Here is a 26,604-nt window from a genome sequence, read left to right on the forward strand (position 1 = left end):
CTGCGGCACCCAAATCCAGCGGAAAAAGCCGAAAAACCGCCGCCGAAAGAAACAAGGGGCTCTGTAGCCGGTAACGCCGCCAGTGAGAAAGTCGCGCCTGGGGACCGGCGGCGGCGGCGGGCTCCCTGCGCGGATGGGAGCAGGGATGCGGGGGGAGCACCCGCCCGTTTTTTGGGATGCTCTCGCCGCGCCTGTCCATCCCGTAAGGGCCCGCCGGACACCATCCCCCCCCAGCCCGCCCCGGTGCCGCTTTTACACCCTCAGAGGTTCGAACCCCACCGTCCCCGGGGGCCGCCACGCCGCTTCCCCCCCCGGCTCCCCTCCTTTCCCCTCCCCACATCCCCGCCCACGCCCCTCCCCGGGAGAAGAGGATGACATCATCCCTCCCGCCCCACCGCTCCCCCCGGCCCCCCCCACCCCCCCCGCCGTGCCGTGGGGAGCGTCGGGGGCCGGGCAACGGCTTCGCGGCGGCTTCAGGGCGGGCAGGGCGCATGCGCAGAAGGCCGGCGTCTGCGCCGTGGCGGTGGGGCGCATGCGCAGGCGGCGGCGGGAGGCGGTGCGCGGCGGGGCTGGGCGGGCGGCGGGGCAGCTCCTGCGCTGACACCTGCAGCATGTGCCAGGAGCTGCAGCGGCAGCGGCCGCCTCTGCCTCTGCGCGGCGCGGCCGCCCCGCTCCGGCGCCGTGCGCGGCGGCGGCGGTGGCAGAGGAACGGCGGCAGCGGCACCACTGCCAACAGCAGCAGCAGCAGCAACAACAACAACTCCCGCCCGGGCACCGGCGGGTGCGCGGTGACCTTACGGAGGGTGCGTTACCTCACAGGTAAATAGTCAGCGGATCCGCGGGAGGAGGAGGAGGCGGGGAGCCTTCCTGAGGTAGCCATCCCGGGCGGGGGGGCGATGCCTGTTGCCGTTTACCTGTGAGGGGCAGCGCGGGGGGGGGGAGGTTGCCCGGGGTTTTCTCCCCTCAGTGCCTCCTCCCCTCAGGGCCTCGGCGGGGTGAGGAGGGTGGGGGGAGGTGGCCCCGGGCCGGCGACCGCCGGCCCGGGGCCACCCCCCCCCACCCTCCCCACCCCGCCGAGGCCACCCCGATTTCCCGCTGAGGTGATCCCAGCCCTGTCAGGTGCGTGTGAACACACACCGGGATGCGGGACAGCCGGGCTATCTCCCATCGACCCACCCAGCCGCTCGCAGCAGCAGCAGGTCCTTGAGTTCCCTCAGTAAGGGTGGGCTGTCCCCTGCTCCAACGTTGTCTGCGTCCCACTGAGGTAAAAGGGTGCAGAAGGACGGCTCCAACGTTGTCTACATCCTACTGAGGTAAAAAAGGGGTTGCGGGAGGACGGCAGCCTGTAGGGCGGCAGCGGTGGCTTCACCTCGCAGGTTCACCAGCTCATCAGCAGACTTTGATAATTGGCTATCTCCCACCGACCCACCCAGCCGCTCGCTGCAGCAGCAGGTCCTTGAGTTCCCTCAGCAAGGGGGTGGGCTGTCCCCTGCTCCAACGTTGTCTACGCCCCACTGGGGTAAAAGGGCTGCGGGAGGACAGCAGCCCGTAGGGCGGCAGCGGTGCCTTTACCTCACAGGTTCACCAGCTTGTCAGGAGACTTTGGTAATTGGTGGTGGAAATCTTAGTCATTGCAGGCAAACTAGCTTGTATGACGCTCCCAATGCTGAAGAGTAGCTACCACCGAAAACTAAATACCGCTGGCCACTGTGGTGGTCAGCGGAATCGGGTACTCACCCACTGGATCCACTTCCCAGTATGGGCGATCAGGTAGTATTTAAAACATTAGCAGGAATCAATATTGTCTGATAATCTTTGATCGTTACTGGTGACCCAGAAGATGTCAAAATGAGAAGCTCACCAAGTAAGGGGACGTATCACAAACTTGGTGCTTGTTGACTTTCAATTTTATTTTGTCGTGTTTGGAGTTTTGTAACTTACTGCTCATTTCTGGACGCAGTACCTCAGCTCCTCCCCTTGTTGTTGGTATATAGAAGTAGTTTAATAATAATGGGGGGGTCAAGGCATGGATTCTGTGGCTTAATCCTATCATAGCTATGGAGCTGTTTCCATAACTTTTACCTGAACGCCAGGTTTTCTGTCTCACCCATGAATGCACGCACGACTGGACACCTATTAACTAATAAAACGATGGCAACTAGAGAGTAGTGAGTGCTAGACTTTTAAGTTGTTCTGGTGCCTGGTTGTCAAAGGTTAAGTGAGCATGAGATAAAAGCATTGCCATGTCTATTTTAAGTTCCTGTCTTTGTATTGCTCCTCAAAAGAGAATGATCCTACTGACACATTTTTGGGTTTCATCCTCCTGTTGCAGTCACCAGTCATGTTCCTGTATTCATTCAAAGATGTTTTTGTGGTTTCGTGTGGATTTGATTATTTCTTTATCACAAGGCAAAGTTAATATTCAAAGAACTGAATGCCTAAAAATAAGTCTTCCCTTCCTCTAAAAAGTCACACATAAAATATCAGTTCCTGACTTGACCTCTCAATGAGATGTAACTGTAATCAGAACGAGGTGCTGTAGTCTTGCGGTGGTAGTAGTAAATACAAAATTACACACGTGTGCATACTGTAATCACAGGCAAGTGGATAATTCATGAATGTAATACTCAGTATATGTGGCTCCCCAGTGGTGTGTAATTAGTTCCACAAGCAGTTTTTGGTGTGTTACTTGGTGGTGTGAACTGATGCCCAAGATGGATAAATTGTGCAGGCTCAACCACGGTAAATTCAGCTCACTCTGGGAAATACCTCAGGACCCAATCCTGAAAATCAATGTGTGGCTGTGATCTCTGCGTGCTAGGGTAACCTACTGATCCCACAAGTAACAAACAGAAAAAAGCACAAAGTACATTATAATAAGCTGCCAGATAGCGATCTGTTAAGGTTTAGAGGAAGGCAGAGGATGCATTTTTTTTTTGTGTGGCTTTTGAAGGTTTAGTCCTTTATTAGTGATTTCTTGATTTCTACAATTGTACTCTGTCAAAGACTGTAGAATAGATTATCTCCTCCTATCCATTCTGCCCAGCGTAAGTCTATTCAGAATTGTCTATAAGGGCCAGCACTGATCTGTGTAACTTCCATGCCAGGCAAATAATCAGATATAATTGCACTGAAATCAATGAATATATACTGACATGAAACTGTGAGAAGATCGACCCCGTGGTGTTTTATATTTGTATAGCTGAAAGCCAAAAATAGCTGTCATAAATGCACTGTGTCCTTTCAGAAGAAATAGTCAATGTCTATCTTACAGTTGTCCAAAAAGTTTCTTTCTTCTGTTTCAGCAGCTTTGGGTTAGCAAAGTGAAGGCAGCAATCTTGGAATGAGAACTGTTCTGGAGAAAGTTTTTGTTCCCGTGACTAATCTCCTTCTCCTTAATTCTGTGCTGTTAATCTTAGTGTGCATATACTCACACTACGAACATTTGGCAAGGACTATTTTCTTAGACAGGGCGCCTTAAGTGTGTTGCCAGGTGTCACAGGGTTAATTCTAATAACTGTGTTTTAAACTGCAGCTCTTTACATTAATTATGTATGTTCCTATCTCTAGGCATAACAGCAAAATGTATGTGGTATGGAATGTTACGTTCCAATTAGTTTTGCCGTGCAAATGAGGATTATAGTTGATGGGTAAGTCTGACATGTACTGCATGACTTGTCATGTTTTTCCTGGAGAGAGGGGAGTCTTGGGACTGAGTCACCATGGAAGAACATGGAGCCCCGTAGGCACAAAACTGGTGCAATGAAGTGATGAGTCAGACCTCTTATCTTTACATTTGGTATTATGTGGTATTCATGCACAGGGTGTATTGCACTCATTGTGCACCTAGGCAGGTAACTACCAGGCAAAAAACTCATTTAATCAGTCCTTTGGCTCTGGGATGCCTTTTCTTTGTATCTGTTGAATGTATCTTGCATCTATCCTACTTCTGTTGAAATGAAAGGCTGTTGGTTAGGATCATGTGGGAAATCACAGTATATTAACTTGATGAGCAAATCAGGTCTGACAGGCCATACGCATTCATTTCTTGCATTGTTTCAAATCCAATAGTAGTGTGACCTCATACGTAGATTTTCGCTTTCTGCATTGTAGATTTGCATCAGCTTTTTCAGATGTCTGAAACCAGATAAAGAGTGGAGGAGTAAGAGCAGCATTGCATCCTTGTAGGCCCCAATATTCGTCTATGCCAAATGACTTTTATGAGTGTTGCTGTGGAATGACAGTATTGTTTCTGATTCCAGAGGAAGCTGGTGTTATTGCTAAGCTAATGAAAATAATTGGAATTTCTTAGAGGTGGTAGCCCCAGAAATATGTTAAACAGGGAGAGTGAAGACTGCTCACTCAGCTGATTTCAGAAACAAAACAAAGCTTTACATCAGAGATGTCTTCACTTAAGCACTTATTCTGAACTTCCTCGAATAGCAATCATTAATAACATCATCTCCTCAAGCTAACAGAGCATGAAAGTTCCTTGATTTATAATCATTTGGGAGCAGATGCTCACAATTCTGTCCACTTACACAAACAGCACAAGAATGACGTTTTTGCTGAAAATGGAGGGGGGGGAGGGGAGGGGCGCAGGGAGGCAATTGTGTGCAGGGCAATCAGAATGGCCTGGAAGAATGTAATGCAACGGCTCCCTCTCCTAATTCATTACAAAAGCTACTAGAGAGAGTGTGTTTGGAAGAAAATACAGGAGATTTTTATTTGAAAGTCGTAGCAGAACATTATTGATTTGTATATTTTTAAATCTCGTGAATGTAACCAGTGACCATTTTGTGATCACCACAGACCTTGGCACTGGGTTTGGGGTGGGGGGTTTGTGTGTTAGTGGTCTTGCAAAAAAAGCTGTTGTGTTCTCACATTGCCTTAAACTGGAAAACTGTTGCAACAAAGACACATTGGAAAACATGCAGGAAAGATGTGCCCACTTATGTCTAAATCATACCAATTCCAATTAAAGCGTAAATGTTTTAAATTTTTTTAAGTTATCAGATACACCTTTTGCATTCTCTAGTTGTATAGATATCTAGAATGTCACAGAGAGGGTTTAGCAGTCTCAGCAACTGAGATGAAATGCAAAGCCAATTGCAAAAACTTGGAAATTTCAATGGTCTTTGTGTCCTGGTGTGGAGATCAACAAACCTGAGACCAGTTGCACTGATGAAGAAAGTGACACCAGAACTGGGAATCTCCAGAGAAACCCATCTCAACTCTTGAGAGATGGAGATCTAAGAAAAGCTTTCCAATACCTTTTGTTTGGATTTAATTACCATAGAATTGGAACAGCAAGGAGTCACAAGGTGATGAGCACCCTGGAAATCAATAGCATTTTCCTGTTGTCTTCAGTAAAGCCAGGGTTTTGCCCCACTACTTCAGATAGCCGCGAGTGAAATATATGAGGCTAAATCCTTCTCTTACTTATGATGATGTAAATCCAGTCCTAGTGTATTTTCTTCTCCTCACAGTGGAGAGAGAAAGAGGCTGCAACTCTGCTACCTATCCGCAGGGTATCCACAATTGCTGTTAGGGAATATAATTATTTTATGCTGTTCCTGTGTGCTATTCAAAACCTGTACCATTAACTGTGTGATGTCATCTTCTCCTCCTGTATCCGCTATATTTATACTGGTTATATGTGAAGTACCACTGACAGTTTACACACCTGTGTGTGTGCCACAAGGACTCAGAGGGAAATTCTGAGCTGTAGCTTGTGTTGTGAAGAGGCTGCATTTGTATAAGGATGCTCTGTATAGCTAGAGTAGCCTGTAAAGGGAAGTACAGAGATTTTTATAATTGTTCAAAAGAGATTACAATTTAACAGAATTCCATCCTAGAATGTACAAAGTACAAAAATAAAGGCTCTTTTCAGTTAAATCCTCTACCAGCCTGATGCCAAGAAGCAATGCAATATCTCAAACGATTTGGGCTTTTTTAATCTTCTTAGCTGCAAGAGATGTCAGAAGAGCCGGGGTGGAGATCTACAAAAATGAAGTAGAAGATTCATGTGGAATTTCCTCATGTAGTGGTCTGTATGCCTCTGCTTATTTTGCTTAAAATGAGATCCAAACTTCAGAAGCACACTTGATTTTCTTTTCTCTTGGCGCTGACAAGCTCTGCCTTGGCTTTGTTGTCTAAAGAGGTAACAGCAATTAAAATGTGATGTGACAGCGACTTCTATAAACTGTTCCGTGATGTAAGAATCGTAACTTAAGATTTTTCTGACATGATGGAAATTAACAGGGGAAAGGAAATCTTTCAGCATTATCCGTGGCTTTTCAAAAGTTCAGCCAGACCTTCCTCCTGATCACCGACTCCTCGCACAGCGGGTGTGAGCCGAGGCCCATTTAACTGGTGAAACTCCTCTATAGCAAAGTCTGACCATGTTGGTTTAAATAAAAGCCTGATATAATTTTGCCCTTGGGCCTTCCTAGGGAACTGAGGAGCTGCTGGTTTAGTGCCAGAATTTGTTTGTCATACTTATGGGTGAATAGATCCATTGAACAGTGAGACCATGTTGAGCTGTTCATCTTGGCTTGTGCAGGAAGGTGGAAGTGTTTTTGCATTGTGCGTGGCAGCAGACAGGATGGGTGAGCTGGTTCCATCCAGGAGGAAGAGCCACGTCAGGTGGTTCCAAAGCGGCCTCCTAGTGGCTAAGTCCACAGGTGACTAGAGGAAAAGTGGAAAGTAATGCAACGTTTTCTGGAATGCGATTATTACCATTAAAAGATTAAAACCCAAAAGAAAACTACGACCCACCTCTGTGATAAAGATGAAACACAGCGCAAGTAGAAAAGTAAAGATAGGCTTTAATCAGAAATGTAAGAGGGGGTGGTGTGTGCAAGGTGGTGGTATGGTCTTCCTGGAAAGATTTGAGCTGAATTGAGGATCTGATGCCCGTTGTTCTGATCTTGACCCCTGGTTCCTGGGCAACAGTAGTTACTCACCAAGTCTGGGCACGCGTGAAAGGAGCTGCCTTTTGTAAGCCATTTGTATATGCCCTTATGCCTCGCAGAATTGCCCAGTATAGCGGCTATTTACATCTATTGAGTTTTCTCACAATTGCCCTGTTGTACTTGATTGGTGCCAGAGCTAAAGTTAAATGATGGCTGGCCTGCGCTTAGCCACAGCGGCATTGTCCACGGTAATCACCGCCACAAAGTAGGTCTTGATCGCAGGCTGAAGTACCAGTCAGCTCTCCTCTTTTCTTTCCTCTTTGAAATCTTCTTTGCTTTGGCATGCGTGTCAATGAAGCGCGGTCATGTGGTGTGCAACACAACCTTGAGTTGCGCTGGGAGGCTTGCCTCCCTGGAGAAAGAAGGGCTCTTGGCTGCCCACCAAAGCCCATCACGGATTGACAGTTACGCTTTAGTGAAATGGACCAACCAACTTCTCGGTGGGCAGAGCGCCAGCCGAACAGATGGGCCTGAATGTGGGCAGCCAGGAAAGCACATACATACGTGTAGATGTAGATAATTGTATGTACGAGCATAATAAATAGGGATCTCTGCAATTTGCAAAAAGTTGCTGAAGCGAAAGGCTGAGTACTAAAAGTGATGAGCCTGAAGAGAGACTTCTTTTGGGGAGGGGACGCGTCAGAGTGCTCAGAGGAAGGATCTGTGCTTTCCTTGTTGCTCTCTGCTTGCAGTTTTGCAGATTATGTAATAAACAAAGGAGGCTATTTAGTCTTTTGAGCTCCGGCACTCTGGTTACTACAGCTGGGAATGTGGAAAATGACACTTTACTGCAGTGGATCCGCTTACAAACTGCTTGAAGCTTGCTACCAGCTCACATTCTACCAACATGTTTACTAGTACAGCTTGAGATCAGTGGAAATCTGTGAATGCCATCCTTTTTGTTTTGAATTACTTCGCTGAGCAAGAGTTGCATGGAAATCAGTTACCAGTACAGAATGTAACAAAACTTTCTCTATAGGTCGTAGCTTCCAAAATCTTTGTGTGTAGTTGGCTAGCGAGTAAATGCTAAGCCCCTACCATGGATGGTGGTCAGCTGACACATGCATGCGGGCCATGTAATAAGTGATAATTAAACACTAGTAAGTCTTTTGAAGACTTAAACATTAGTTGCATCTCTACAGAAGGGAGATAGAAAAGCTAGGTGACTTGAACTTGTCTGCAGAGGGATTTGATTGCAGAAACCCATTTTGCTTGAGCCTATTTTCCTAATTTATCAGTGTGATGGTGGAGAATTGCCTGGCCTTGCTGTTTCAGGGCATACAGGTATATCTTGCTTGAGTGTCCATCTCTCCTTACTAGGAGAGAGCACTAGTGGATTGCAGGACGAATAACATCCTGCTACTCAGGGAAATTGCCTTGGGCTCTGCTTAAAATTCTGGAAGATCTGTGGATGCAGTTTTCCTTGATGTGATAGGAAACTGAGGATTTGTGATTTTTGGCAAAATCTGTAATGAGCTCTCAATACCCTCAGTATAAAAGCAGAGATTCAGCTTTATGTTTCTAGGACTCTTAAGTTAGATTAGCAGGAATTATTGGGATAAGAAAAATCTTTTCTCAGATCCTGGAAATAAATTATATTTACCAGATCTAATGTAATCCCTTTACGCTTAACCTGATGACATCGCAGCTGTCTTTGTGACTCCTAAATAAAGTCCTATAGTTGCTTGCTTCTAGAGTGCACAGCGAAATTTTGCAAGCCAGCACATTGAATGGGGCAGCAGGCCTAGGGAGTACGTTTTGGCTTAAAGGATGGGTCCAGGCTTTTGGTGGGGGCTGACCTGCCTGGCAAGGCATCCAAAATGAGTTCAACGAAAAGACTGTTTTGAAGAAGGGCAATAATGAGGTAATTTCTTAGGGCCCAGGTTTCAAAAGATGATTAAAAACACCTGTAGGCTTCAGAGGCAAGTATTTGCTCCCATAATGGAAATGACAAGAGTATGCCTGGTGCATTCTGAATATTGAATGGAAGGATGTGAGTATAATGTCTGACGTGCACACACTTTTATTAACTTTTTCTTCTTCTTTTAGTCTTTCAGATGTGTTTACCATGTGACTCTGCTCATTTTTCCCCTTCTTAAATAATAACCAGAACAAGCATTTAATGGTAGTGTGCACTAGTTAATGGGAGCTACAGAAATTTAAATCCCCTGTGTGGGAATTCTGCAAGTTGAAACTCATTTAATCCCCGTCTCCTTAGCCCAACTCTACCATTCCCCTTTGTGTAGATTAAGGGGAACATAACCCTTAAATCTCAAGTGGTTTTTATCAGTTTTCTTATCACCTGCATTCAGCTGCTTCTGGTGGGACTATTACAAAAACACAGGTGCAGTCCTCCAAGGGACTGGGAGAGAGCAAAGTGAAAGAAAAACAGGATGGAGGGAGGAGGGTTGTTAAAAGTGGAATGGAGAAAAATGAGATGTGAAAGAAGGAAAGCAAGGCAATGGGAAGAGTAGAAAGAAAAAAACTGAAACCAGTGGAAAACAAAGAGGGAGAGGAAAAGAGAAGAAAAAAAAACCAGATTATCAGATGAAGACCGTACTGTGTTAATGAAAATTAGTACATGCTCCAGCTAAGTTCCTTTTCTTTTAACATGACAGAGCAGGATTCATCTTGCTAAGTCTTCTTTGGGAAAAGGGTCTCATTTGACCATATGGGACTACTCACATGAGGAACTTGCTTGAGAAGACCTTTATGGGCTGAAGACCAATGCTAGCAGCAGCAGGGTCAAGCTGTATCTATTTATGCCAACAGAACAGGATGCTGATTTCCGTTTTATTACTGAGTCTGCTGAGGTAGGAATATATTTGTCCTCCGTTAAGCACTGGCACTGAAAAGAGGAAAGTTAAGTTGCTGTATGTTTTAAGCCTGTAGACAGGCACATGGGAAGTTGAACTGCATCACGCCGTGCTCTATATAACCTTCTGCAAAGAAAGGGGATATGTACTGTCAAATACTGTAATATTAGAGGTATTACTTTTGTAGTCCCTGTTTCTCTAGACAGATACAGAAGATTTAAAAGCAATCAGTGTTCATGAACACTGCACCAGTCTATCCTAAAAGGCACTTTGCTAATTTTTCCTTCCTGACCTCATATTCAATCTAGTCATATTAAGACTGACATTATTAAGGAAAACTGCATGAAACTTGTTGGCACAGAAGAGATAAACAATAACTGTTGTAGAAGATTAGTAACTTAAAATGCAGCTACTTAGTACATTTCTCTGCACCGTGGATCAGCCAGTCATCTTTCTTAGGTAGAAGAACAGGTAGAATACCTTTATGTTTTGGTGACAGGTATATTTCATTAGTCCCATTGTAACGCTGTTCTGTATTTTCACAGGGAATGCTACATGGGGCTAGGAGCCCCGTATTATCATTGCTATTTGCATTTACGCTTAAATGTTGCCATCTTACTTTTAAAAACAAGCTAGTGGGAGTATAGTTATTCTTGTGCAATTTGTGGCTTTTTTTTTTTTCTTTCAACACATGAAAGCATGTAGTAGGGCATGATAAAACTCTCTTGATTTGTTGTAGGCAATCAGACTTTCGATGGTGTGCTTGACTATCAGAACAAACGACCATGGTTTCTTTACCATAAGCTCTGTTCCGAATAATTAATGTAATGTTAGTGGGCTTAGTGAAGCGGTGGGCTATATTACAGTGACTGCAAAGCATGGAAACCTGCTGTGTCTTTCTGTCACAAAAAGGCCCTGCCTGTGCTGTAGATCCTATGAAGAATTTGTAGAGATACTTGAAAGGATAAAACACTGTATAAATTCCTCAAGTTCAAAGAGAAAATACCACTCAGGATAAAAAAGGGAGCTTAGCCCAGCAGCAGCTTAACCATATATGACAGCTCTACTGCTAAATCCTGCGCCATCAATGCAAATGCCTCTGGAGTTCACCAAGTAGCCAAGATGGAAGGACTAGAAGAAAGGCTTTGAGGATACTGACCTTGCGGGGAGGGGGGGGGTGGGGTGGGGAGGAGAGAGAGAAAAGGCATGTGCTTCCCAATAAATGATTCTGATTCTCTGGGCAGGATACGAACAGGGAAGGTTTAAAATGCGTACAGGCAGATCTGTCTTGCGTTTCTTGCGAAAACTACTTTTAAAGGCATTAATGTTTATTTGTCTGTATTTCTGTGCAATTATTATGCCATAAATAAAATTGGGAACTATGCAAGTTGGCAATCCTGTTATTCTAACTTAAGGATAGATTACACTAGGCCTGAACGATGCTTTTGAGAGCTGAGACATACAAAAATCATTAGCTATGTGCTCCTTCCTGTGCCATGTAATGACATGAACATTGGATCAAAGTTGACCACCTTCAGGTAATGAGGGTAATCAAAAGTTCAGCAAAAAGGCTGGTTTAGAGGTGACACTTCCTTCTAGGTAGTTCTCTGTGACCTTCAATCATCTCTATGTGTCCTGGACCCAGCTGTTTTCTTGTCTTGCCAACTCCCTATAGAAATACACCATAGAAGAGTCATCCCAGCCGTTCTCCTGCTGGCCTCCCTCCCACCCCAGCACAGAGCTAATTACGGGCGCCCGAGGAAAGGAACGACACAACAGCATTTTTGCAGCAGTATTGATAACAGATGCTGTTTCAGGCACCTTATACCCAGTGCTCGCAGTCTTCATTTCAAGTAGTGCAGGCGTTTGGAAGGTAGGAAGTTACGTTGTATCCGGAAGTTCTTAATGTTAAATAAAATTAACATGGACGCATAGCAGTTAAGTGCAGTCCTAGGAAAGTATGTGTGAGATTGTGGTCACTGCTAAGAGGGGTGTGCTTGTTGGAGGGCATACTGTGGCTTTTTGGCCCTTGCTGGTGACCGCAGGCATAGAAATGGTTCACGTTGCTTTTGTCTGTTTCTAGGAAAAGGAAGAAGCATGGAGCTGCATCTCTGTTCTAAAGCTAAAGTATAGAATAAAGGTCCTCTCTTTTTTCCCCATGGTTTTGTTTTTTAGGAGACTGCAGTAATGTATTCTAAGCAGTCACAGGAGCTTTAATGACAGCTGTTTGGCTTGAAAGCCTGTATCTGTCAGTGTCTGTAACATGACTTGATGTAATCCTTTGGATTTCCTCATGTTTAAAAAAGCTGCGGAGTCTTCTTTGCCTACCAAAAGACATTTAACAGTTGAAGTTTTAGCAGGGAATATTTCTAAAATCTACCATTTTGCATATACTCTGTTTGATGATCCTACTGTTTATGTATTTTTAATACATCTCTCACATTAGTCTGAACATCCAATTAAGGACATGGCTTAGGAAAATATGGGAGCTTGGAGAAAAAAAAAAAGAAACAGAAATAAAATAACACAAGCAGAAACCTTAGCAGTCCCATATCAGTATGATGTTTGCTGCTCAAAACTGAGGAAAATATGTGACGTTGTCTTTCACAGCAGACTTTATGCCTATATGCCTATGAGTCAATCTCATTTTACTACTCAGCTGTCAAGATTTGTCCTTGAAACCCAAATTTCCCCTACGTACAGTGACATGTGTTTTGCAAGACCTTGAAACTACACAATGGAAGGAGAGCTGAAAACTGCTGCCAAATCTACGAGATGGTCGTGGTTATCGGGAGCTGATCAGAAACTTTAATTTCATGCACTACGGTACTACAGATTGAAGCCGGGGAGCTGCCGTGTGCAGGCGGGTAGTCGGCACCGAGCAGGTGGCTGCCCCTTTGGCCAGGTGGGGAAATGCAGATTTACCACAGAGGGCAGCAGGATGTGGCTGATCGTTCCCTTGACATCAGCAGGTGGGCTGTTGGTTTCCTCCCATTTTGTTTGCCCAGAACACTTCACTTTTTCTCAAGCAGTGATGCTTGAAAGGGGAAGGTATCGGCTGGCGCAAGTGTGTCCTGTGGCATGCTGCCTCACTTAATATGCAAAGGAGGAGAGTGGGGATAGATGACCTGACTGTAGTCCTCCTGAGGAAGCTATTCTGAAACCAGCGAAGTCCAGGGCACTTGAATTTCATACTGTTTTTTTCAGAGGACTCTTGATGGCCCTGCCTAACAGAGAGAAAAAAGCGATGATTGTCCCATTAGTATTACGATTTACATCCCAATTTGTTAATACCAACATACTTATCTTTGCTAAACTACAGACAAACAAACTTATTTCATCAGATCCACTTATCCAAAATTACCAGTATACATCTGGGTGTCTCTCATGGGGCTTTGGGAGGGGGAAAAGGCTGTTTGGTTTTTCATGGTGGTATTTTTCCTTTCCTTGCTTTTCTTTTTATCAGCTTCTTTCAACTGAAATCAGCAAAGCTTGCATATTGTTGTAGTTAGCTCTTCATGTATCTATTTTCATTTAAGGACTATAAGATGTGGGGTCAATCTACATTTTTCTGGCGGTCTTAAAATGCAGTAGTTAAGAACAATTTATTGCTTTGTTCACAAAGCCTTAAACCAAAAGGAGAGGTGTTTTTTTTAACACTTCCTTGTCTTTGGTAGCCTCACAGCAGTGGAACTTCCTGGGCCTCTTGCTGTCTGCGTGGTTAAGTCCAATGAATCTTTTTGTTAACAAGTGGCTAAAAATTTATTAAGAATATTTTTGCTCTTTATGCTTTACCTCATACTTCTACTTGTGTTTGGGTAGGACATGCCAGCGATTGGGACATAATTTATGAAATGTTATTAAATGTTAACCCGTTTAAATTGAAGCTCCAGAATACACTCTTATGCAGTCCTTGAGTATTACAACATTTGTTAGCATGTGTTATGTGAGCAGTTAGGCTGGAAGCTTAGACCTTGAGAGGGCCTTTACTATTTTTTTCACAGTTTATTCCTTTTTTCCTTTTTTTTTTTTTGTTTTAAATAAGACAGTCCTCCCCTACCTTGCAAGAGCTGAGTGTCGGATGTGACTTTGTTTTGGAAAGTGGTAGCATACAATTCCATACTATTCACGAATCATCAATGTCATTAGATTTCAAGGTGTTCAGCTGGATTTTGGTATATAAGGCTCTGCTCCATGTTGTCTCTGCATCTGTATTAACTGTCTTCTTAACTATTGCATTTTTCTACTTGGCAAATATTCCCAGCAGAAACAACTAGAGCAGTTGGTTGCTTCTAAAACTGCTGCATTTGTTACTGGTAACTGTACCGTTACCATTGTTTTTTTAATATTCTATTTTTAAATCTCCCATTTAAAAAGAAAATACATGGAACAGTTATCAAGAAATGCAGCAAAAAAGCTACCCCAGTCCAGAAGGCTTTACAGCAAAATAGAAAGCAGTGCAGCTAAACTGTGCCTTCTCGTACAAAAGGAGTGTGTAACACACAGTCTAGGCAGTAGATTCTTAGCTCCACTGAAGTCACTTCTGAGGGGCTCTGCCCTGACTCTGTGTGTTCCCCGTGAAGCTATTAATAGTGAAGCAACCAGCACACACACCGGGGCAGGATCAAACTACACTTGCATCAGAGAAGGGAAATAAATGCCTGAATATATACATACATACATGTCTGCAAAAGTCGGGTAACTGGATTTCTTAGCAATTTGGGATGGGGGTGGGGAGGAGAAGACAATGATAATGCCAAAAAAAAGAAGGAAAGGAATCGACATCTGGAGGCTTTTTGGAATTATTTGTACAGTGCATCACAAAAACACAACAACAAAGAGAAGGTCAAAGTCCTAAGAACGTGGATTGCAAAGTCAGAGGCCCTTTCAAATGGCGTGGGGTCCATGCCTGCATTAATCTCAAAGTGACTTGTTTCAGTAAGATGGGAATATTTTAAATATCAAGAATTGTTCTGTTCTCAGTCACCTGACAGGATGAACACATCATAGAATCACAGAATGGCAGGGGTTGGACGGGACCTTCAGGGTTCATCTAGTCCAACCCCCCTGCCAAAGCAGGTTCACTAGAGCAGCTTGGACAGGAATGCAACCAGGCGGGTTTTGAACATCTCCAGAGAAGGAGACTCCACAGCCTGTCTGGGCGGCCTGTTCCAGTGCTCTGCCACCCTCAAAGTAAAGAAGTTTTTCCTCATGTTGAGATGGAATTTCCTGTGTTCTAGCTTATGCCCATTGCCTGTTGTCCTGTCACTGGGCACCACTGAAAAGGGCCTGGCCCCATCTTCCTGACACCCACCCTTTAGATATTTATAAGCATTGATGAGCTCCCCTCTCAGTCTTCTCCAGGCTAAACAGACCCCGGTCTCTCAGCCTTTCCTCATAAAGAGAGGTGCTCCAGTCCCTTGATTATTTCCTACTTGTAATTGGAGTTGTATTAAGTCTTCAAGTCCCAAACAGGTGGGAGTTCATCCATTGTTTTATTTACCAGCCAAGTGAATTTGTCTCCTGCGGTATTTAACTACTGCATCGCTGATAATACTGGCCACTGCTAAGAATAATGGTTTTGTCAGATTTAGATCCATTTAACAACACTGACAAATAACAAATGCTTCTCTTTCTGTCAATACATCTCCTTTATAACTCTTTCAGCCTAAGTAGGAAAAAATGACATAATGAAAACATTGGGAGCTGATACTAGAGCTGACTTCCCATCGCAATTTCTGTGTGCAATCCCAGCTGGTTTAGCATGATCCAAGTGCCAAGTTAGCCCCTGGTTGTAGAAGGAAGGATTCTCAAGGCTGAACTATAATAAGTTGCAACCTTTCATGTTTCGTACACTTATTTCCTCTCTTATTTTCCTATCTGAGCACTTCAGATGATCGAAAATAACTGGCAAACATTTTTTTGCTTGTTTGTTTTTAAGTAGTTTTTTGAACTGACAAGACATGAAATCCTTAGACCAAAGGACAGTATTTTTCAGTCGGTTACAAATGTCTGAAAGTAGAGATGCTGAATATATTTACCTCAGCCACGATTTTATTGCCATAATAAGATTTTTTTGCTTTGCTGCACACACCAGGACTTTAAGATTATGTTAGCTTACGCTGAGCTAAATCCAGATACGGGATTTGTTTGTAAAATATACAAGGAGAGGTTTGTGGCTGCAGAAAGTCTCTACAATCCCCTTTCCCTGAGAAGATATTAGCGGGGTGCTTTCATGCCATCCTAGCTAAAGTGACCTTGTTGTTCACACCCCTGCGAGGCTCCTGAGGAGCCAGGGGGTAACTTCATTGTGCCTCTTCCAGATGGCAGTGTCCTTTCCCTGTGGATGTTTTGGTTTTGATTACTCTGCCCAAGCTTGTGTTGACCAAAAGCGTATGAACTCGATGAACAATGTTCATAAGGTGCAGTAACTGTAGAAGAGGCACCTCCTGAGCGTGTGCAGCCCCTACCAAAGGTCACCCACCCATACAGCGTAAGCGCCTGAGTAAACCCGTGTGCTCCCCCTCAGCAGGAGCATCCACAATGGCTGGAGCTTAACTACTATCATTTGATGATTCATTTGCAGTGCTTATTTTCTAAAAATTGCATAGCCTGTTCTCAAAAGCAAGGCAAAGAAAAAAGCAGCTGTTATGAAAAGAGAGGAAGAAAAACTCACACATACAAAACACAGAGCTTTAAAGAACCAAACCCACATTGTTAGGGTAGGAAAAAACCAACAATTTACCATGTCTTATCTTTGAAAAAGATCAGAAATAGAATTATATTTTTGAGGTACTAATCATATTTTAGACAATTATCAGCAACACTTGTGAGTCTAAGAACATATGGATTTGAATTCAGTCCTGACTTGCATTTCTTACCTTGTGGAGTCTCATGGAGAATAAAACAGGGAATTCTTCCCTGTTCTAAAAAGACGTGCTTTTATATTCAGTACTAGTGAATTTTAGGCATGTAACATTGATACTGAAATAAACACACTGCTTTTTAAGTGTAAGAAGCATCAGAACGACCAATTGAAATTTTAATCTGTCCTATCATTGAATATGAAGATGGACTTCATAGTGCTTTTCTTTATTCTAGCATAGTTTATACAGAATTTGATTCAAAAATCAGAAAATTGGCATGACTGAAAAAATGAAAAAAATAATTTTCAGTGCTGTGTAATATTTTGCAAAAAGTACTTGCTTTCTCTAGAAACAACTGATCTGAAACTTCCCTTTCAGAAATTTCATAACATTTCTTTTAAAAATTCATGATTGAAATTAAACATTCTGAGTTCTCCAAATTCATTGTTTTCTTTTACCACAGTCCGAATTTTATTTTTTTCTTCCTAAGCTACGGCAGCACTTTGTCCATTCTTCCATGTCTCCCAGTAAGTCAGGCTGTCCAGCCTAGACATACATCTTTCATGGTGTGTCACCACTATGCAGCTTCTGTGCCCAGTGAGGAGGTTGTATTTGCTGCTGAGATGATGCTTTGTCCAAAAGCAGCCCCGTAGTCCAGTCTACAAGGCACCGAAATGAGAAGTCCAGTGGGGTACTCCAGTAGCCCAGAGAGACGCAGCTTATCCCAAAACAAAAACACTCAGTCAGCTTTGAAAGGGATACATTTTTTTCTGCATGAATTAAACTTGGCTTTTAATGAAGTACGTCATTTGGATTTTGCTGGTGGAAGATTTCAGTTTCCAGCTCAAGTTAAAGCACTTGTGTGCTAAAACTCCCGCTGTTCACTTTTGTTCTGCTGACCAGCTCTCTTCTGAGATTCTCTTATACTTTGTTTGTATGGGTTTTAACTGGGAAATATCCTTGTTGTGAAGGCTTATCTTCTTCTGAGATACATTCGCTGTTGTTACAAGTAGGGAACTATGGAACCAGTACTCTTTCTCACAGTGGAAGAAACACGTCCAGGTCAGATGATAAATTTTCTTGCAGACTGATACACACATTTATGTTGAAGGTCCTGCCCAACTTGGAGCCCGGAGAAACAAAAATTCCTGTCTCTGTGTGTGTGTGTATTTAAGGGAATAGCTCACAGATGAGTCATGAATGCAGCATTACTAATGACCCTACCCACACCACAGCTGCTGAACCTTGCTGCAAGGCAGAATGAGCTACAGACCTCCCCCAGATGCCAAGAACATCTCATCAGTACTCCCTGGAGCTGATGGTCTCTGACAGGCTTTCAGACCTGGTCCCCACCTTCTAGCTGAGGAGCCTGTGCAGAGAGTCCCAGAAAAAAATCTCTTCCCTGCCCCGTGTGCAATGAGACTCACCCACATCCTCTCCATGGCCTCACCTCCTGTGCCATGAAATCTCCCAACCCCCAGCGATTGCTGTAGCACTGAATTTACCTTTCAGTCGTGAAGCTGCAGCAGAGAATCACGCTGAATGAGTGAATGCATGCAAATAAATGTACACCACAAAGAATGGGGTAATTTCTGCAATCTTAATGTCCTGGCTATATGCCTATTAGCATTTTCTTTGATGGACTAGCTTTCCTTTGATGTAGGACATCATATGTATTTTTTTAAATGACCTTTGTAAAGGCAATTCATGAAAAAAAGGTAGAAATAGTGCAGTGTTGTTTTAGAATAGGCAAAAAATCCTTTTGTGGCTCTTCTTAGGCAAGCAATGTTTCTTCCAGGGCAACAAAAAATATGTTAGTTGAAAGTGGGATGAGAGCAATTAAGATCCAAGAAAGGGCTAATCCTAGAAAGCTAGGATTAAAGAAAGCTGAAAAGCGAAATTTCAGCTGAAGAAGAAAAGGCTGATAAATATATTGAAAGCTTTTGATGGCTACAAAATATATAGAAGGGCAGCTCATTTAATTTTGGCTTTTGCTTTTAACTGTCAGTTTACTATAACTGAATTTTTGTCTTCATTCTAAAGAACATTTTGGGGAATGGTGTTTCTTCTGCTCCTAACTGTGATCTGCAAAATGAATTTGAAAGATTTGCCATATGAACATGTATCCTTGCAGTGTTTTCATTAAATCTAGATTTAATTGATTTTTCTTTTTGAGTTGAGGTCTATCATTCTTTTTTCTCCTTTGTATTTTGCTTTTCTGGTTTGCAACTATTGTGTCGTCTTCTGGGTCGGTGCAAGCCCATGTATTAAAAATAAGCTGTTTTTATAAGAATCCTGGCACTTCCCATTTGGAAACCCATTAATGAGTGCTGCTGTCTTTTTAAGCCCTGTGCTGCCTTGCAGTAGAGCCAGGGTAAGGGCTTGCCTTTTGATTGCTCCCACTCTCCCACTGCTACAAGCTATTCCTCCCTCTGAATGGGAGGTACGTCAACCTTTCCGAGAGTTGTCTCTTCATGGTTCTTCTTATGGGTGCTTCACCTGACAGATGCTTCCCAGAGCTGCTTAGTCTGCTACTGCATATTTGGAGATGTGTTTGGTTTTTGACAAAACTCTGTTATGTTTGCGTGCTTTAGCAAGCCTTTTTACTTACAGTCATTTCTACCATCTTAAGGTTTCTGTGAACCCAGGTGCTGCTGCTGGTCTTAAGCTGTAAGAAGAATAGTGATCCTGATTCCAACACAAGCAGATGGGACGGTTTTATGCATGGTTCTGTTTCCCTTTTCATTTTCAGTTTTAGCCATAAGAAAACATACTGCTCTGTGCACTTTGAAGAAGGACATTCCCTGGCTCTTGGTCCTAGACTGTCATCTCAGAGGAACGTTCAGAACGAGAGAGTAACCGCACACCTGACTTGATGTTCCTGGCACCAGAGGCATATGAGTTGCTGGTGAAGACTTTGTTCTGTTGAGTGTCCAGATCCAAAAGCCTTTGACCATAAAATCAAGGAAAGGGGCTCCATGGCAGTGCAGGTAACAGTTCCCAGTCTGCTGTGATGTGGCTTGGGGAGTGATTGTGAGGCTTTTCAGGGTCTAGGAAGAGCAGTTGGGATACAGCGGTCCTTCATTGCATTTCTGCCATGTGAATAAACAGTTGATGTGAAATTTTTAGTGGTGAATTGGGGGTATGAATACAGAAGCTTTAGGCTTTAGTCTCTTGCTGGCATCTCTACAAGGGAGACGAAGTTGTCAGGCCTTGTTGCAACCCTCAGAATACTGGACTTTCTTTTAACATAGAACTGCTAGATAGTACAAGCTTTTAAACTAAAACAATGTTATCCTTTATGGTATTACAGAAAAACTTGGAAATAAAATATATTAGGAAAACATAAAAATCAAAAAACAAAATTTCTGAGCCAGTACTGTGATTTCAGGGTGATTTGTGTTGATATTCTCCATTTTCTTTTGAAAATAAGATTAGTATCAAACATATTTTTTATCTGGAATTAGATCAGGCACCAAACAAGCAGCTCGTCTGGAGCATTTCAGTACAGCTTTACCACAGACCTATTTGAAGTTTAGGGCTTAATAAAGTAATTTTTACCAGTTAGGTATAGCAGTATGGATTAGAGTTGCATGTGTAGCAGTATCCCTTAATCCGAATTAGTTGATTCTAGGAAGTGAAAGTCAAGTGCACGAATCTACTTTATGAGCAAATATAATGTATTTTCAGTAGGGGTGTAGGAGATATGAGCCAATTTACATTATTGTACACTTATTGGTATTTTTCGTACTTTCATTGAGGAAATTATTTGTGTACTTCCTTTTGTGTGAAGGATTTTATTCCTTCCTCTTCTTCTAGCTTGTGTATCTGAAAATGGGAATCACGCTGGCTGTCAAGCATCATTGGATGTTCACTGATCATCTAAAACTAGAAAGTAATAATCACATTTTAGAAGGCAAGTGAAAATCACTGCTGACTCTTCCTTGTGAGTTGTGTTGTGAATAGACACATTGGATTGCAGAGAGTTATGATATAAGTGTGTTTGGAAAATTTATTCAAGAAAGAAAAGCTGAAAACAGGCTCAGTCAACTGGTGTGCCAGGTTTCATTCTGCCTTTATCTTTAGCTCCCACAGCAGGAGGAAGAGCTAATTAGTGATGTTCTTCAGTATTTGACAAAATATGAATCTACTGTGATTTCCAGACTTTGCTGAGGATGGATTAGGAGTGAGGGAACAGGGAGAGCTGCCGTACATGGTCAGTGTGGAGAAATTTGCTCTAAACTTGACCTATACCACTGCTACCAGTCTATCATTATTCACAAACATGAGTGAAAAATACAACAGATACATTGACAGAGTATCCTAGCAGAGGCTCTCAATTTTTAAAAACATTTTTTTTAATTCCTTTTGGAAATAATTCTAAGAATTGGTAGTTACCAGTGTCCTTTCAACTATAATCAATTATAATAATTAGAATAGTAGAAATATATACTTGAAGAATAGACGTGAGTAGGACAAACAATCTATGGCAGCAGTAACTTTATGCAAAGAGCCATGCTATGCAACCCAGTGGAGTTTCTTGCTGTGTGTGAGGTTCAGTGCAGGTGTGTATCCTCCCTGGCTCTGAGCCTGGGATAAACAACTTGATCTTCTTTTTGGGTGGATAAAGTGGCGCTGAGAAATGTTTTTTCTGAGACCTTTTAGGTGAAAATCTAATACCAAATTGTTTCTGCTGTGCTTCATTAGAGGTGCTTGCAACTGGATTGCTATTGATTGCTTTTCAAATCAGATTCTGCATTTTAAAAAGTTTTAACAGAAAAATGACAGTGATGTATGTGTACCTTAGTATCCCTCTGTCAGATGTGACGGAAACTGCAGTTTATCATTGACCTGTTAGTGTCAGAGAAGCCAATGACTATTCACAACTCAAAGGCCCTGATCCTAAAATCACCTAAAAGTTGTGTGTCCTTATTAATGTAAGTAACTGTACTGAACATCATGGGATTACTCATGTTCACAAAACAAAGTGAGTTTGAGTGATCCTGGAATCAGTACCTTGGAAGCTGTTCATGTAAAGAAAAGCTATGATCAGATAACCAAAATCAGCAAGGCAGCAAGTATGAGATAGGCACTAGTGCTCATGACACTAAAAGTTTCCCTGTGCTTTCCAGCTCACAATAGCAAAATATACAAGGTTAAAAATACAGATTGTGGTATTAATCACTAAAAATTTTTTTGCCACTTTTGTCACCAGTTTATGTAGCTGGCTGAAGTCAGTGGGTTATGCCAGTTAGGTCAGGCTGAGATTTTACTCATTTTCACCCATTCTGTACTTTCTCTTTGCTTTGTGCAGGCCAGTTTTTTTTAAGCAACATTGTTGATACATGTGACATTTCCTTATCTTCTTTAGCGTAATAATGACATCAGACACAGCACTAGGAAATGCTGAGGCATCTTCAGGTCCTGCTATAGCAAAGGAATGTGTATAGATCTTGTAGGGGTGTTTAGATCTTGTAGAGGTACTCAACATCTTTCATGGGTAAAGTCCTGATACATTTGTGTGTACAGTAGAAGTCCACAGCTCAGCTGAAGGTGGGCCTTCAAAGACTCCACCAGCTGGTGTGAGAGCCTCTAATGATACCACCTCCTCATCTTCACCCTCCTTTTCACCCATCCTACCCCTCCCTGCATTCCCCCTCATTTCCCCTTCGAGGCTACCCTATGGATTTGGTCACCAGCTCAGCATCCCAGAGCCCTGGCTCCCTGTGCTGCAGGAAAACAACAAAACACTCTCTTCGGCAGTCACTGCCGGTCAGCCATAGCTTTTTCTCTGTGATGAAGGTTATTCTGAGAGTTTAGCAGTTCCTGCTTGGGGGGATAGGACGGTAAGAAACATGTTTGGTTTTTTTCAGTTTATGCCTTTACAGATTTTTCCTTTTGTTTTGCCTTCTGTCTTCCTTTATTTTAACTCTACCCCTTCTTCAGTCACAGTAGTTAAAAATATAAAGAACATGAAGTACATTTTGAAAGCAAATATTTTGAAAACTGGAAAAAACAGGAACAATTCATACAGCTTTCACTGAAAATAAAACAATTTTCAGACAGTAGTAATATTTATTGTTTCATTGACTGTGCTGTGCACATATGTTAAAAATGGTCCTTCAACTGACTATCTCCCAAGGTAGGTAATTGTATCAAACCTAAATTCTCTAGTCCATTACTTTTGCAGACCTACCTGGCTAAACTGCTATCCCCATTTGCATTGTGGTGGATTTCCACCAAAGTCTTCAAAAAAAAAAAAAAAAAGTGGGTAAATATCCTTGGCGTAGTAGTGATTGTCATGTTATTTCAGTTTTCCTGTGCTACTGTGAGAACACAAGAAGGAAAAGACTATTATTTAGCTACTATATACTGGTATGTCTTTTCCTGTGAGAAAGACAACCAACATTTTGTGGTTTATTCTATATTGGATCCACAGCGATGTCTGAGCATTACTGTCTAGCTGAATTCAATACCAGACTTGAGTGTATCATTTTCTGATCATGAAATTGTTTGAACAGTGACACCCAGACATAGGCAGTTAAGGTGGTTGAAAAATAGTAACCCAATAGAGAGCTTAGACTCTGTGGGAGGAGACTCGAAAGACAAAATAACCTGCCTGCAAGGGAAACAGATCATTTCCGAAGTGCAACAAGCAGCACTTGTTGCTCCTCTTCTCTTGAGTGTTAAGCTACTTTCTATCAAGACATCAGGTGTGGTGGACCGTCCTCAGCCTGCTCCAATGACAGTATGTTTGAAGAAGCATGGAAATTTTTTTTTTCATGAGCATACTTTTTCCAAAAATGGTGAAATGTAAGACTTAAACATACTTGAACATATTGTCCTACTCTCCCTAATTCCTAGACGGTTTGGGGAAAATTGCTACCTTTGTTCTTTGGTATCTTTGTTTGTAAATTTGTAGTTGAAGGTGATTATTTTATAAAAAAGCGAAATATGCATCACAGTAAGTTTCACGTTCTATGGTCCTTGACAAAAAGTGCTCACAGTAGCCTTTGTTTTGGCCAATCTTGCTTTTCAGCAAAATTAGGTCACATCATGTTCAGATTTATCTGAGACACCATCCTGTATATAGATAAAACTGTTAGTTCTGCCCTACTTTGAGTTGCAAAGTACTGCTGTAGTGGCCAGTGTTTAACCCCTGGTCTGTGCTCTGAGTAGCATGTGGCTGTTACAGCACAACTGTTCTTGTGGCTGCATGTCATGGAGCTGCAACAAAGTGCTTGGGTCAAACAGCTTGGCCTGGCCGGATTAGTTCAAATAACACTTGCCTATCTACAATAGCAGAGAAAATATTGGAAAACAGAAGAATCAAATAAAAAGTCTGTGTTTCTTCCTTTCCCTCAACTTCTATGTGAAAATATTGAACTTGTACTCAAAAGATCAAATGTTTGTCTTAAATATGCCTTTGAACACAGAATGAATTAAACTCAAGTAAAACATGGTGTAACCTGTGACCAAAAATTCTTACCTCTGGTTACACATAAAACATTCAGCTCATAAATTAGCTCCAGCGTATGCTCCTCAGCTAAGGATGTTCTTTCCTAGCAAAATGAGTGTGCATATGATAATGAAACCAGCATTGCTTTTATTGTCTGGGGGAGAGGGGATTCTAAGTAAAGCATCACTACATGAAGTTTCTGTGGAGTTTAGGCAGACACTCTAATAACATGAGTATTTATGGTTTATTGCATAAAAAGAATTGGTTCCTCCAACCATTACCAGCTAGTACCACGTGAGAGCCTGTCTGTCTGCATTACCATCCATGCACAAACTCCAATGTCAAGCCACAACTGTGCTTGTATGATTCATAGCTGTTAGCAAGAAAGACTTATTAGTCATCTACTTTATTGTCCTTCCTACAGAGTTATTCTGTATTGTGCTGTACATTTACTACTTTTTTTTCAGTCTAATTTTAAATTATCAAAGTACTGGAGTTCTTAACACTTCCCTAAGGAAAATGTTCTAGAGCATAATAGATCTACTGTCAAGAAATATACTAATTTCATGATACTCGTTTTTTCTTTATTAATTTCATTGCACCAACTACTGTCTTCTGAGCGTTTTCCCATGATCTCACTTTGAAACTTAGGCTTTCCACCCTGCAAATGTGCCTTGTTTATTTTCAGCTATATATGAGCGTATGAAGGGGTAAAAATTTACCTGTACAGGCTTATAAATTTGGCCTGTGTTTAGTAGGAGTAAAGCAATAAAACTGCTGAAATTAATTGGTTCATTTTAGAGCAACGCATCTTTGCAAGAGCTCCAGATGTAATTACAAACAACAGCTAAAAACTTCATGTGAGCTGAAAGTTTATTTGTTACACCACTTTTTACAAAGGCTGGTTGCGCTATCTGAATGTAAGCAGGCAGAGTTAAATTAAGGTAGAACTTTGTGTAAACATTGATTTTGGTTGGAGTTTTCTAGTTTATCTAGAGGATTGGTAGGAGACTTCAGACAGCTGAAGAATTTACAGTTTCCCAACAGAGGTATGCTCCTATGTGAGCTTCCCTAGGCTGTTTCAGTGCAAACTTTGCTTTAAACCAAAGTCAGTATTGGCTTCTGCTACTGGTTATTTCTGCCCTGAAATGGATGAAGACCACTTGCTACTCATCACAAATGCATGGTACAAGATGGTGGTTTAAGAGATGCCTTTCTGCTTTGCATTCAGATTAACTTTTTTAGCTCAGATAAGGGATGGTAAGCTTAGCATAAGATACGTCAAAATTCATCAGACAGTCACTCACCTGACTACACTTTAAACCTATTTTCAATGGGTATCAGTTGAATGAAAAAAATAATTCTTAAGTGGAAATAACACACATCAGGTTTGCCATAGCTGGCTTCTGCATGCAGGAATAAAATCTGAGTTAAATTGTGCAACTTTACAATGTCTTGTTGTAAATGTGTATGTACTTAAGTGGCTCTACCAAACAGAACACAGCAAGTCTCATTTCCCTCCTTCTGCTTTGAAATTTGCCATCGTGAATTTCCTTGCAAACTTTAGATGGTGTGAACAACCTACAGCCGGCCTGCATGCTTCTGGCATCCTTCTCTGTTTTCCTTCTCTCCTGGTCTTGGACAAGTCTGTTTTGCACCAAGCTTGTGCAAACTGCCAGCCCTCTTTCTGCTGAATTTCCTATATAATTCCAGTCCGCAACACTCCCTCTTCTGCTTTGGACAAAGATGCAGCCATGATGTCTTACCCTGGGATAGCAGGTTCCAATAGAGACCTTGTTCTAAAAGCTTTAGAGTTCATGAGTTTTATTAAGGATCTGTCATTCTTTTCCCAGGAAGTGACTATGTTTATTTGATAGTCTTTCCCTAAGAAATGGTTATAGTAGAACTCAAGGATTTTGAAGTGGAAATGTTTTCTAACTGAGGCTAAATGTGGGCAAGAGCATAAATAGAACTTGATTTTACAGAATATGTTCTGTAGTTGCGGTGTTTGCTTTATGGAGGATGAAATAAATACCTGAAATGCAGAGAACAAGACAGCAAACCTGACTCTGCCCTTTGCTCAACAATATCTCTCACTTCTTGAAATATTTGAATCTTAAGTGGCCAGCTTATCAGTCCTTTGAAGTCAATGAGAAGACTGCAAATGACATCTCTCATTGTTTTGGTGTATTCAGCGTTCCTGTCTAAATATCCAGGGAAGCCATACGAGGGCAACAAGACAAAAGATCATACGGTTAAGAAAACCCGGGTGTCCTAACTTCTTCAGTCTTTGCCAGATTACTCACAAAAGCTGGGTAATAGAAGGGAGATACTGTCTTCTGAGATAACAAATCTAAGCTAAATTCTTCTTAGCGCCTTTTCAAGAGCCAGTGTGCTATTTTATTCTGTAAAATGGAATACAATGAAAGTCAAAACTGCATCAGTCTTTTGGGTTTTGTCCCAATATTTGCTCTAATTGGCCCTAC

The 26,604-nt window shown here is 42.2% G+C and overlaps 1 protein-coding gene across 3 annotated transcripts in view; it reads left to right on the forward strand.

The window, feature by feature from the left end:
* The first annotated feature begins 532 nt into the window (after positions 1-532).
* DTNA (dystrobrevin alpha) overlaps positions 533-26,604 on the forward strand; it is a 224,159-nt gene continuing 198,087 nt past the window's right edge. For 2 of the 3 annotated variants that reach the window (XM_074576942.1, XM_074576955.1), the window contains exon 1: positions 533-819. The gene's annotated coding sequence lies outside the window, so the exon portion shown is untranslated. The remainder of the gene's footprint in view (positions 820-26,604) is intronic. The other variant, XM_074576941.1, reaches the window with a different exon arrangement.

This window comes from Larus michahellis, chromosome 2 (assembly GCF_964199755.1).
Source record: "Larus michahellis chromosome 2, bLarMic1.1, whole genome shotgun sequence".
In the NCBI taxonomy this organism is placed as follows: domain Eukaryota; kingdom Metazoa; phylum Chordata; class Aves; order Charadriiformes; family Laridae; genus Larus; species Larus michahellis.